This window comes from Chiloscyllium punctatum, chromosome 25, assembly GCF_047496795.1.
Source record: "Chiloscyllium punctatum isolate Juve2018m chromosome 25, sChiPun1.3, whole genome shotgun sequence".
NCBI lineage: Eukaryota > Metazoa > Chordata > Chondrichthyes > Orectolobiformes > Hemiscylliidae > Chiloscyllium > Chiloscyllium punctatum.
In genome coordinates, this window is record NC_092763.1 from 20,097,583 (window position 1) to 20,108,977 (window position 11,395).

The 11,395-nt window shown below is 42.8% G+C and overlaps 1 long non-coding RNA gene across 1 annotated transcript; it reads right to left on the minus strand.

Annotated features, from left to right (window-relative positions):
* Positions 1-1,324: 1,324 nt before the first annotated feature.
* LOC140495646 (uncharacterized) lies at positions 1,325-9,316 on the minus strand. Its single transcript, XR_011964063.1, has 3 exons — positions 8,908-9,316; positions 5,812-5,880; positions 1,325-2,775 (listed from the first exon to the last, which is right to left on the minus strand). It is a non-coding gene; the product is annotated as an uncharacterized lncRNA (long non-coding RNA).
* Between the last annotated feature and the right edge of the window lie 2,079 nt (positions 9,317-11,395).

Genomic DNA, 11,395 nt, shown 5'->3' on the forward strand with positions numbered 1-11,395 from the left:
GCTCAATGCAGGATGTTCAACACTGAAGAATTTGGAAATGGTAGTGAGGTGGTGGTTAGGTTGTCTCTCGTTGGAGATAGTCAATGTCTTGCTCTTGTGTGATGTTACTTGCATTCCAATGCAGAAACAATGAACAAAAGGATTGTTTTTGAGGGGGATCAGAACATTAAAAGACCCAATAGATAAAGACGATGAGATAGTAGTTATCCCGAATGACACTTGTTGACATTTCCTTCTCCAAAATGTAGCTCCAAGCCGTTACTTAAGGCTTTAATACAAATCAGTTGGAACTCCTTTTAGCTCAATTTGACTTACAGAACTGTCAAAGCTGATTGGGATATGTGTACATTATACCAATGTGTCCAGTGTCTGACCATAACTATAAAATGGACTCTTGTGGTGTAGTGGTAATGTCCCTACCTCTGAGCTGGGAGAGCCAGGTTTAAGTCCCACCTGCTCCAATGGGTGCACAATAACATCCCTGAACAAAATATTGATATGGGAAAACATTAAAATGGAAATGTAGTTCATAAAAAGTATTTCTCTTCCCCTTTAAGGTGCACTGTTTGAAGCAATGTTGTAACTTTTTTCAGGAATTGGTGCTAAGATTCTTCTTGCTGATTCTTGCCCTAGGATCTTCCCATTGCCATCGACCAAGGGCAAATTCTGATTCAGGGGGCACATGAGGGTGGCCAGTGGGAACATTGTGGCAATCGTCCAGCTCCCCACCCACTTCTGACTCTGCTTTCGAGAAGGCTAGCCATAGGTGAGGCCACAAGGAGGAAAAAGGAGGGTGGTTGCCTTTGGAAAAAGACATTGGTTCCTGTGATACTGAGGAGGCAGGGCCCAGTAATGGGAAGGAAACCCCTCTCCCATTAACACTGTAAGGAAGCCTCCATAGCCAGCCATGTTTTGGTAATGGAGGGAGTGAAGGGTGCAATGGGGAGGGCTGTCCTGCTCTCAGCATAAGGAACCCTCAGTGGCTAGGTAAGCCTCTGATCTCCAGTCAGCATCAAGGTGGGCCTCCGCACACAGGTCCCTCATACTTTGTCAGCACCAGCCCTCCCCTTCCCCCTCCCTCCTAATATCCCCTCCCCAAGCTGCTCCAGGTGGATGTTCCATTCTTACCCCGTGCCAAATTGCTTCACTGCCCAGTTCTTTGATAAGGACAAGGTCGCTTTCTGCAAGAATTGACTTCTTTCTAGCACAAGCCTTCACATAGTTTGTTTGAGTAACACTTAACACAAAGTCTTGTCTGAAGTTATTCCCTTTCTGCCCATTGCCCCCATCTATCAATGCAAAAAGAAAACCAAAGGCACCTCCCCAGGCATTAGTGATGTCTATTTATAGCTTGCCACCACATTACATACAGCCGAACACATGACATTGCACTTTCCCATAGAAACATTGTTCAATGCATTTATATTACAGGATATGATAAAATATCTGGGCAGCAGTCCAGTCCTTCCTGTGATTAGGCTGTAGCCATGATTACCTCATTCTGTTAAACGAACAATAACACAGGATGCGAGATTTTGAAGGTTTAACGTTCCTGTTGTTTTCTTTCTCCCTGTTTTCTTTCTGCTATTAGAATGTCCAGTTGATATTGAGTGCTGGAGGTTAGACCAACAACAAGAGCCATTATTTTTTTCCTTTGGTTGTTCAAAACAAATGCATCAAATTGAGATCCCTGATGAAGGATAACTTTTTCACGTTGTGCACCTAGTAACTCAATTTACAACATTCTAAAGAAAGACTGTGTTTTGATGTTTGATTGTACTGTAGGTCAGACTGTCTTTCAAGCACCGGTGTTTACACATGGGGGGTGGGCGGAGTTCAGGCTAAAATGGTGTGTTGACAGCATCTGATCATCATCAGAATTGATTACTGATGGCTTCGTATAGGTCAATCATGTCACAGGGTCCTATCGGTGCTCTGTTTTTGAGTGTCACTTTGAAACTCTGTGAACAATTCTGTCTTCAGAAACCCATTGCTTTTCCTATCGTTCAAACTTTAGCATGTCATTTTGCTCCTTGTATTCCATCCTCAAGCATGATAACAAGGTTTGCAGTTTTGAAAGTTCCTTTAAATATTTCTGCTTGAAATGTAAAGGAAAACTTGCTGATAATTTGCATAAACCAAAAGAAACTCCAAGGCAGAGTCAATGATGCAGTCACAAGCCGGAATTGAGGTGGGTGAGGGGCAATTAAATATGTGTGAGCAAAATGTCACCTTGCTGAGGGTATTACGCAGGTTGGGATTAGGTTGGCAGGGGGTTAAAGGCCTGGTCGCCAACAGCAAGAGGCTAGAACTTTGTTTTAAATCATTAACATGGAATGTAAATTCATTACATTATGACCAGGAGACTGTCATTGATTGTTGCTAAATCAGTATGGTCCACTAATGTCTTTCTGAGGAAATAAGACCTGGTGTCCTTACCAGATCCACAGTAACGTCTTATGGATCACTAAAGGAAAGGCAAGGGTCAAGGATGATGCAGGGAAGGTCAAAGATGATTTGGATAAAGTACAGATGATACTTTAGGCTTCAATGTTCAGGGAGCTGAGCCTCTGAGGTAAGCTGAGATGCAACTGTGACCTCCTTCCATGTCCTCGAACTCTGCTGGTAGGTTGGAGCATTCTGCTCTGAAGTCTTACCACCATCAGTATAGGTAATTAATAAACAAAAAAAAACCAAATGAACTGCAGATGCTGGATATCAGAAACAAAAATCAAAGCAGAAGTTGCTGGAAAAAGTCAGCAGGTCTGGCAGCAACTGTGGAGAGAAATCAGAGTTAGTGTTTCGGGTCCAGCGACCCTTGTTCAGAACTGCATGATCTCCAGAATTCTGCCTCAAGAAATGCCACAGCAAAAGTACCACCAGATCTGCCACAGCAAAAGTACCACCACTTCCTGACCATCCTACAGACCCATGACCTCTGGCACGCAGCAAGGAAAAGGCTGCAAACCTTTGGCATGAGGAAGCCATTTGCAAAGTGCCATCAAAGCCACACACTGACTCGGAAGGAGTGTGTTCATGACTCAGTCTCACACGCTCCAATTCTGACTACTCTCAGCTAAAATCTCTGCGCAGCCACCTGCAAAATGCAGGCTGCTTCAGCAAGTGCTGCTGAAACAACAATTTACATGCAACATGTGCTGGCTTGTTAGCAAGATTCCAATTCCCCAATCTAGCAACAGTTCATAGAGTCTGAGTACAGGAACAAGGATGAGTTGCTGCAATTATACACGACATTGGTGAGGCTGTGTGCAATTTGTTCACCTTACCTGGGGTAAGACAGAAGGAGTAATGAAAGGTTTTCCAAATTGATTCCTGGGATGAAAGGACAGAAGTGTGAGGAGAGATTGAGTCAGTTAGGATTGTATTCACTAGACTTTGCAAACATGAAGGGGGGAATCTCATAGAAACCTGCAAAATTCTAATACGACAGGTCAGGAAAGATGTCCCAGACGATGTGAGAGTCCAGAATTGGAGCCATAGGTTAAGGATAAGTGGTAATCATTTTAGGACTGAGATGAGGAGAAATTTCTTCACCCAGAGAGTGGTGAGTCTGTTAAATTCATGAGTGGTTGAGGCCAAACATTATGAATTTTCAAGAACAAGATAGATAGAGCTCTTGTGGCTAAGGGGCTCAGGGGTGAGGGGGGAACTGCAGGATTAGGGTATTGAGCACAATGATCACCCACGATCATATTGAATGGCAGAGCAGGCTCAAGGGGTTATATGGCCTACTCCTGCTCCTATCTTTTATGACTCTATGTTTTTATGTCAAGAAGCACAGGTATGCGGCTACTTCTGAGGGTTCACAATAAATAGCATCCTCATTACCCACGTCAGCCAGCATTGATTTTCAATGAAGCATCAAGCCCTTAAAAAGCCTCAGTACAATTGCTCAGAAGTCAACAATGTTGTCATTCAGCACACATGAAGAAAGTGATCAAGACTGTACATTTACACACAAAATGTGCAATGTCAAATTTGGCCATTCTTGCCACCTGTGTTCAATTAGAAGGTGTTTTCATATTTTTGGCCACTATTTCTTCACCTCAGCCCCAACATCTGCAGCTGTGGCAGAGGCAGCCTGCCGTGCACTTCGATGTCCCACTGCCTGCACTAACCTTGGGGGCCACCCTCTGGTGGAAGTGGAAGTTTGGGAAATGTCTTTGACATTGCTCCTTGGTTGACACACAAAGTCATAGAGTCAGAGATGTACAACATGGAAACAGACCCTTCAATTCAACTCATCCATGCCAGCCAGGTATCCCAACCTAATCCAGTCCCATTTGTCAGCATTTGGCCTATATCCTTCCAAACTCTTCCTATTTGTGTATTCGTCCAGATCCTTTTTAAATGCTATGCTATCAACCTCCATCGCTTCCTCTGACAGCTCACTGCATACACGCACCACCCTCTGTGTAAAAAAGTTGCCCCTTAGGTCCCCTTTTAAGTCTTTCCATTCTCACCTTAAGCCTATGTTTTGGACTCCCCTACCCTAGGAAAAATACCGTGGCTATTTATCCTATCCACGCCCTTCATGATTTTATAAACTTCTATAAGGTCGCCCTTAAGCCTCCGAAGCGCCAGCGAAAACAACCTCAACCTAATCAGTCCCGCCCTACAGCTCAACCCTCCAACCCTCACAAAAGCTTTGTGAATCTTTTCTGAAACCATTCAAGTTTCACAACATCTTTCCTATAGCAGTGGTATCAATGGCATTACACTGTGGGTTTCTCAGGCCAATAGAATTTCTTGCACATTGTAGCCCAGCATATATATATATAATATATACATAATATGTTGTATATGTCACAAAATGCTGGATATTGCTAATGACAGAAAACACAAGCAACATCTCATGCAACACACTGTTGATAACTGCAATAGTTGTTGCGGAGTCACATACTTAATGATGTTGCTGGCCTGTTTAACAATTGTTTTAAATGTGTGTCCCACCTTGTGGCAGAATGTCAACAGTGTATTCTTTAAATTTGTCAAGCAGTACATTTCTGAAGGATTTATGGATGTAAAGGTGATAAACAGTTCCAGAAGCCTTTCAGCTAAGTTAAGTACATTCTGTACCTGTGCACTGTTACCTGACCACAAAATGGTTAAGTCTTTCACTTGGTTGTTGTTGGTATGAAATGAACTCAAACCTACATCTCTTCAAGTTACCTCGTAAGCGAAGTTGGTCTTCTAAAATCTGGAAAATTCTGTCAGGCTCCTTGTGGTTATCATCGGAACTGTAAGAGGATTTTTACTCTGCTTAAGCCTCCATTTCTGAAGATAACAAGGAGGTTGACTGCTTGTCTTTCTGAGTGATTTGTTAGTCCAGGAAATAAAGATTAATTCATTTTATAAATGATTGAAATTCTGACAAAATGTCAATCCATGCTCAAATGTTTGCCTTTCATCTTTACTGAATAGTCAAAAATGCCAGTAATACGATCTGTATTGCTGTGATATGTTTTTCTTTATCTTCTCAACATTTTGTCTTGTTTAATAAGTAGCAGGCTTGTGCCTGTAAATAGCACATATAGAGAGGAGAAACATTGACACGCAATCATTATTTCAGTTTTACATTATTTCCAAAAAAATATGATGGTGGAATCGACTGCCATCTCAACACAGGGAAGGCCTTAATCATATAGAGAATATTTTGTTTAGATGTTTCTTTGCTATACATTGTCCGAAGACTATTTTACAAGGTTGGAACTGCTCTGCACCACTTGTAAAGCTTCTGTTTTCCAAAACTGGATCATAGTCTTATTTATTAAAAGAGATGCTACTCACAACTGTTCATCCGTTGTGGTGCTGTGTTTCAGCATCTTCCAGCCTTGGTTGTAGATATAAACATCAGCTCTAAAATCAGGTGGATGAAGTGGAAAGACAGTTTGAGAAAATTACTCTTCACAACAGCCACTGCTGTTATCACCATTTAATTCCAACACTAACCATTTACACTATCTCAGATTTATAGTTAGCCTAGGTTCTGTGCTTCCTGACTGTTGCTGTTACATCGCATATACGTAACTGACTGACTGAACACTACACACTGACTCCATTGCATTGAGAGGGAAGGAGTGAAATCGAGGATCTGTCATACAGGAGGATCACGTGTTGTGATGGCATGTAACCATTTTAATGATACACTGCCTGTATAGTTTAGTACCCTTGCTTTCCCTGCCTGACAAGAATCTAAACCCCTCTGTCTTAAAAATATCCAATGACTCCGCCATTCAATATCTTCTGAGGCAGAGGACCAAAGTCACACAACCCTCTGAGAGAAAGAATTCTCCTCACTTCTATCCTAAAAGTTTTACACTAGTTTTAAAGCAGTGTCTACTACTTCTGGACTGACCCACAAGAGAAAATATCCTTTCCACATCCGCGTTGACAACGTCATTCAGGACCTTATACACTTCAATCAACTCACCTCCTAACTCTTCTAAGCTCCATGGAAACAAGATCAGCCTGTCCAGCTTATAAAACAACCCACTTATTCCTGCTATCAATCCAGTTAATCTCCTCTGAACTGCCTCTGATGCCTTTACATCTTTCCTTAAATAATAAGGCCAGAACTGCAATAGAATTTGAGATATAATCTCAACAATGCCCTGTGTAATTGATGTGGAGGTGCCAGTATTGGACTGGGGTGGACAAAGTTAAAAATCACACAACACCAGGTTATAGTGCAACAGGTTTATTTGGAAGCATTAGCTTTTGGAGTGCTGCTCCTTCACCAGGCAGCTAGTGGGGCAGGATCACAGGATACAGAATTTATTGCAAAAGATCAAAGTGTCAAACAACTGATGCAATGTATTGAACAAACCAAGATTGCTGTTAAATCTTTCATCTTTTTGAAGGTTGCAGGTTTTGGTTCATTACTATGTAAATCCCAGAAGTTCTTTGAAGTCACATTCTCCAGATAACTTAAGGTTCTATTAAAAAAGTGACATCTCAGCTCAGACAATGCATTAAAGGGAAACTTTGGAAATAGAGCCAGTCTGACTCAAGGTTGGGAAACAGACAGACTCTAACCTAATACTTTTAATGCATTGTCTAAGCTGAGATGTCACTTTTTTTTATATAAAGTTATCACAGGACTGTGACTTGAAAGAAGTTCTGGGATTTACAGTTGATCAATCAAAACCTGTATCCTCATTCTAAGTCATTAAAGACTTAACAGCAAACGAGATTTGATCAATACACCGTATCAGTTGTATGGCACTTTGATCTTTTAATATAAATTCTATGTCCTGTGATCCTGCCCCACTAGCTACCTGATGAAGGAGCAGTGCTCCGAAAGCTTGTATTTCCATATAAACCTATTGGATTATAACCTGGTGTTGTGTGATTTTTAACTGTATAAGTAAAGCATTTTTATGTTTAATTCCTCTTGTAATAAAGGATATTATCCCGTTATCCTTCTTGATTACATGCTTAACTTCATACTAACTTTTTGTGACTAATTCAACAGAACACCTAAATCTATCAGCACTCCAAAATTCTGTTTAGTTAATATTATTTAGTTACATTACAAACCTCACCCCAGGCTTGTTCTGTCCACTCTACCTGAACAAGACATCCATGTGGTAGTTTTGCAATTCCCATTGCTTGCTTTTCACAAAACTTCAATCCTTTCATAATATTGACGCTGTCCAGATTTATGCTGTACATAAATCAACATTCGGAAAAGATTTACTCCCCATGCCATTTTAGATTGGATTGAAACTCCAAACTTACAGGTTAATATTAATTTTATGAACTCAATGGACGTTGCAGTTCATTCTATGAAGAGCGAATTACTCATGCTTCTGTGCCACTGTGTTGAGTAAATCATTTGAAAGCTCCTTATAAAAGTATGCACTGCCCAGTTCCAGATTCCTGTTGGTATATAAATTTTCAGAGCATCGAGGGAGCTTCTATGTCACTGACTGAAGCAACGAGGCTCAGTAATGTCAAGAGTTCACAGTCTGGAAGTTAGCACTTTGTCCAGGAATGTGAAAAGTGTCTCTGTAAATCTCTGCTTTTCAAGGTTGAGCATGTAAGAGGGTGCCTTCAGCCTTCTCCTCATTCTTGCAGACATTAATGTATTGTCAGGGAAAACCTCCTCCTCCTTTCTACCTTCTGACAGACTGCGCAGGCTACCATTATGGGAAAGCTAGCTTGTTATTTGAGGGGTATAGTTAGAGTTAATGGTAATTGCTTTTTCTCTAGGTTGGGGAATTTCAAGAACTAGGACGCTCATTTTTAAGGTGAGAGAGGAGATTTTAAAAAAGACACGAGGAGCATCTCTTTACACAGAGGGTGATTCATGTGAAAAATGAACTTCCTGAGGAAGTGGTGGATGTGGGTACAATTCCAAAGTTTAAAAGACATTTGGATAGATGCTTGAGTAGGAAATGTCTGGAGGGATATGGGCCAGGAACAGGCAGATGGGGCTAGTTTCATTTGGGATGATGTTTAGCTTGGACTTTGGGCCGAACGATCTGTTCCCATGCTGCTTGACTCTATGACTGTGCAAAGCTTTGCAATGGGAAATGCAGACAACTGATGACTTCAGGGATTTCCGAATGTGTTTCCCAGTACCTGTTCAGTACCCTTTGCAGTCCTTAATGTTTAAAAATTGCACCTGGCCTCTCCACTTGCTGGATAAAGTGATAAACTGCTTCAAACCAAGTGCAGGAGCCTTCACTGAGGTTGAGAGAGTCTCAAGGTTTGCCAAGTATTTGTTGCAGTCTGCTTTAAGTAAGGCAGTGTGGTCACAAGATGGTGGCTGTGTAGTGCTCCTTGGGGGCACTCGTCTGCTCCGACAGCTTTTCTTTCTTCTTGTTTTTTCTTTCTTTCTTTCATTTAGCTATTTAGATAATTTCTTTCTCTACTTACCTTCTGGAGGGAGCTTGCTTGTGGAGGCAGCAGTGGCTGGGGGGAATTGGACGGTGGGCCGCAGGGTGACTGGCGGAAATCTGGTGGTCTGCGGCATTGGAGCTTCATTTGATGTCCAGGGGGAATACCGGAGTAGGACTCTGCAGCAAGACGGCTAACGCAGCATCGGAACTTCATTCAATATCCAGGGGGAATACCGGAGTAGGACTCTGCAGCGAGACAGCTGACGCGGTGATGGAGCTTCATTTGATGTCCAGAGGGAGTACCGGAGCGGGACTCTGCAGAGAGACGGCTAACGCGGTGATGGAGCTTCATTCAATGGCCAGGGGGATTACCGGAGCAAGACTCTGCAGAGAGACGGCTAACGCAGCCTCTTGGAGCGAGGTCTCTTGGGAAACACCCAACCTGGAGCATCTGCAGGCTCATGGCTTAAGGAAGGACTGGAATATTTGACTTTTTAAACTTATATTTCTTTATTTTTTCTACTTTTATACTAAGAAGACTGTAGTGCTGAACTTATTGGTTTGTTTCTTAATTTTTCTATTTCTGTAACTAAGATTTTGTACCTAAGATGGTGCTGTGTGTGGTGACATTGCGCATTTTCACTGTACTCTTGTATCCCGTACTCGAGTACGCGTGACAATAAAACCTAAATCTAAATTTAAACCAAAATCTGGTATCCCCCTATTTAGTAACAGATTTAAGAGATACAGAGAGCTCTGCAAAGATACAACTTGAAGGGATTCCAAAGTACTACAAAGTACAACAACAATATAAGTCATTTACCCCTAACAGATCCGCCCTCGTGTTTACAATCAGAACAGACGTCTTTTCATTCCTTTTAATTTAACACCACTACGAGATTCATCTTTTCCTGTCTCCATCATGTGCTTACTTAAATTCTTCATAAATACATCAATGCCAGTTGTCTCAGTTAACGACCTCCCTGCAATACCAAGTTTCAAATTCTAACCATTCTCTGGTGAAAATCTATCTTCTTCCCCCCACCCCCTCAGATTCCTGATTAGATTTATCTTGTTCTTAGATCTTTTCATTCTGGTCTCCATCATGTGGGAACCTTTTCTCCACCTCTGCCAGATCAAAGATCTTTACCCTGCCAGCTCTTAGTGTCATCCCCATTGGGGTAATGCACTGGAAATCGAGCCCGTTACTCCTACAGCCAACAGAGAAGTTACAAGTTTATCCACACGGGGCAGCAGAGTGGCTCAGTGGTTAGCACGGCTGCCTCACAGTGCCAGGGAATTGGGTTTGATTCCAGCCTTGGGCGACTGTGTGGAGTTTGCACATTCTCCTCGTGTCCCCTGCATGGTTTCCTCCGGGTGCTCTGGTTTCCTCGCACAATCCAAAGATATGCAGGTTAGGTGAATTGGCCATGCTAAATTTCCCATAGTGTTCAGGGATATGTAGGTTAGTTGCATTAGTCAGGGGAAAATATAGGATAGGGGAATTGGTCAGAGTGCATTACTCTTCCGAGGGTTAGTGTGGACATGATGGGCCGAAGGGCCTGTTTCCATACTGTAGGGATTCTATGATTTACCTGTCAGAGAGACTCAGGCTAACAGAAAACATGAACCAGGTATCTGTGCTTAAGAAAAATGATGGTTTATTATAAATAGATCCTAACCACAAGTAAATAATTATGAACAGTCAACAAATGACCATAAGATATAGGAGCTGATTTTTTTTTCCCTTTCATAGGATAAGGACATTACTGGCTAGGAGAAAGTGAGGACTGCAGATGCTGGAGATCAGAGCTGAAAATGTGTTGCTGGAAAAGCGCAGCAGGTCAGGCAGCATCCAAGGAGCAGGAGAATCGACGTTTCGGGCATGAGCCCTTCGTCAGGAATGAGGAAAGTGTGTCCAGCAGGCTAAGATAAAAGGTAGGGAGGAGGGACTTGGGGGAGGGGCGTTGGAAATGCGATAGGTGGAAGGAGGTCAAGGTGAGGGTGATAGGCCGGAGTGGGGGTGGGGGCAGAGAGGTCAGGAAGAAGATTGCAGTTTAGGAAGGCGGTGCTGAGTTCGAGGGATTTGACTGAGACAAGGTTGGGGGAGGGGAAATGAGGAAACTAGAGAAATCTGAGTTCATCCCTTGTGGTTGGAGGGTTCCTAGGCGGAAGATGAGGCATTCTTCCTCCAACCGTCGTGTTGCTATGGTCTGGTGATGGAGGAGTCCAAGGACCTGCATGTCCTTGGTGGAGTGGGAGGGGGAGTTGAAGTGTTGAGCCACGGGGTGGTTGGGTTGGTTGGTCCGGGTGTCCCAGAGGTGTTCTCTGAAACGTTCCGCAAGTAGGTGGCCTGTCTCCCCAATATAGAGGAGGCCACATCGGGTGCAGTGGATGCAATAAATGATGTGTGTAGAGGTGCAGGTGAATTTGTGGTGGATATGGAAGGATCCCTTGGGGCCTTGGAGGGAAGTAAGGGGGGAGGTATGGGCGCAAGTTTTGCATTTCTTGCGGTTACAGGGGAA